General features: G+C 45.4%; 1 pseudogene; it reads left to right on the top strand.

Moving 5' to 3' along the window:
- Positions 1-498: 498 nt before the first annotated feature.
- LOC100653735 (ADP-ribose pyrophosphatase, mitochondrial-like) lies at positions 499-1,568 on the top strand (annotated as a pseudogene).
- The last annotated feature ends 890 nt before the right edge of the window (positions 1,569-2,458 follow it).

Raw genomic sequence — 2,458 nt, forward strand, 5'->3', positions numbered from 1 at the left:
ATTTGAAACCATCTCCCACACCGCACATAAAATCTCACGGATTTCTTGTCAGGACCACGCTCAGTGCACCAAGTGAGCTCTTCTGAGTTCACCCGCCCTCGGCTTTTCAGCATCCCAAGCAGGGAATTTTCTCCTTCCACGTTTTCTTGGCCTCCACAAACAGACGTTGGTCCCAGACTCAGCAAACCAAATTTACACTTAGTGGCTAATACCCTTGTAAGCAAGAAAACACTTTTGCTGTTGCTGTTTGCTAATTTTATTTGCAGTGTTGTGAACCCCAGCACTTCCCATTTAGAAGCGCTTGAGACCGGCAAATCTTTTAATTTAAAAATAAAAACTCCACTGTGGCCGCGAGGGAGCGCTGGGCTGGGTTAGCTGTGCGTCGGGGGCTGTCCCGCTGCGCCCGTTAGTGCCACGCGCAGTCCCTGTGACCCGCCGTCAGAGTTGTACAGAGCCAGACGATCCTTCAGGAAGGCCCTGCTGTCTAAGGGCGTTTATAGATAAATGTGGCCACCCCTCCACAGGGGCGGTGCTGGGTCGTGAATGGCTGGATGGCACCTGACAAAGGCTTTAACGATGGCATCTCTCTACGTGACTTTGGTCTCTGCGGCGATCAGGCTCAGCAGCTGCCCCAGCATCCCTGCCAGCTGGAGACCATCTTCCTCATGTGGATTTCCTCTAAACATCATCATGTCAGGTTCAAATGGCGCTGCTGAGAACCTGCACAGGAAGTCCCGGACATCTCCGTATCCTGGTTCCAAAGTGAAGAGAAGCCACGTCCCCAATGAGAAAGTGAGCTGGGAGGTTGAGTGGGGAGAGTACAACCCTGTTGAGTACACTGCCAGCTCTGTCTTGGCTGGGCCCAGGTGGGCCGACCCCCAGGTGGGTGAAAAGAACTTCTCTCCTAAATTTAATGAAGAAGATGGGGATGTTGAGAGAAGGAGCCAGAATGGTTGGTATAAGGTTGAAAATGGGAGACCTAGAAATCCTGTAGGTCGGACAGGGCTGGTTGGCCGAGGGCTTTTGGGGCACTGGAGGCCCAATCATGCTGCAGATCCCATCATAACCAGATGTAAAAGGGATAGCAGGGGAAATAAAGTGCCCCATCCTGTTTCTGGGAAAAACATCCTACAATTTGTAGCCATCAAAAGGAAGGACTGTGGAGAATGGGCAATCCCAGAGGGGATGGTGGATCCAGGAGAGAAGATTAGTGCTGCACTGAAGAGAGAATTTGGTGAGGAGGCCACGAACTCCTTACAGAAATCCCAGGCGGAAACACAGGAGCTGGAGGAACAGCTGGACAAACTATTCAGCCAGGAAAATTTTGTGGTCTATAAAGGCTACGTGGATGATCCTCGGAACGGGGAACAGAGACTGTGAACTACCATGATGAAACAGGTGAAATAATGGACCATCTTCCTCTGGAAGCTGGCGATGATGCCAAGAAAGTGAAATGGGTGGACATCAGTGATAAACTCAAGCTTTACGCCAGCCACTCCCACCTTATTAAACTTGTGGCTGAGAAACGAGGTGCCCACTGAACTGAAGACCCTGACTGCTATGGATAATTGGTGGGAATCTCATGTAAGACAGAAGCCTTCAAATGAACAACTGTGAATGCCAAGCAAACAGCACAGACCTCTTGTTAAACATATCAGAGAGAATCACGTCTGGTGATGATTTCCAAAACTATTCACCATATGAAGGCTTTGTATCAGGGAATAATATTTGACAAATTTATGGGATCCCAAACTCTTTGGCTTTCCAACTGGAAGAATATAGTCATATGTTGTATATGTTGTACTTAAGTATGGCTTAAGCCAAATTATACAACTAATGCTCTTTCAAAAATTGTAGGTAAAACAAAACTAACATCCCTACCAACAGTAGCCTGTACATTTCAGCCGGTCTGCATTTGTCAGTTCTTTCTTTCTGCTGTTTTCCTGATGTATTAGAATGTGGCCTAATGTATGATCTTATTTTCTTGGGCAACATTTGCTTTTCAAGTTTATTTTTATGTGGTCTTGTTGATGTTGCTTTCAAGTATGGAAGCTCCCTGGTTATTCTTGTTTTTAGGGCCTTCGGTTTCATGGAAACAGTTCAGTCTTTATTTTAGTCCATAAAGATCAAGGACTTATGAACCAGGAAAAAAAAAATGCAGAGCAAAATGAGCTCTAATATCCAGCCTTGTAGTTATCAGAACTGTTTCTATCTGGACAGAATGGACTAAGGTCAGGACATTTGTTTCCTCTCATCTCTGAAGCAAACTAAAAAAACTAAACCCGTTGCCATCAAGTCAATTTCGACTCATAGCGACCCAGTAGCTTTATTTGTATGTGATACAACATATGGAAGATTAACTCAAACCACTATAATAAGTCATAACTGAGAAAAAAAGACAAATGCAGAAGTTGATAACCTCATAAGGTTCTTCTTTTTAAAAGAAGAAATTACCATT

The sequence above is a fragment of the Loxodonta africana genome, chromosome 16, assembly GCF_030014295.1.
Source record: "Loxodonta africana isolate mLoxAfr1 chromosome 16, mLoxAfr1.hap2, whole genome shotgun sequence".
Lineage (NCBI taxonomy): Eukaryota > Metazoa > Chordata > Mammalia > Proboscidea > Elephantidae > Loxodonta > Loxodonta africana.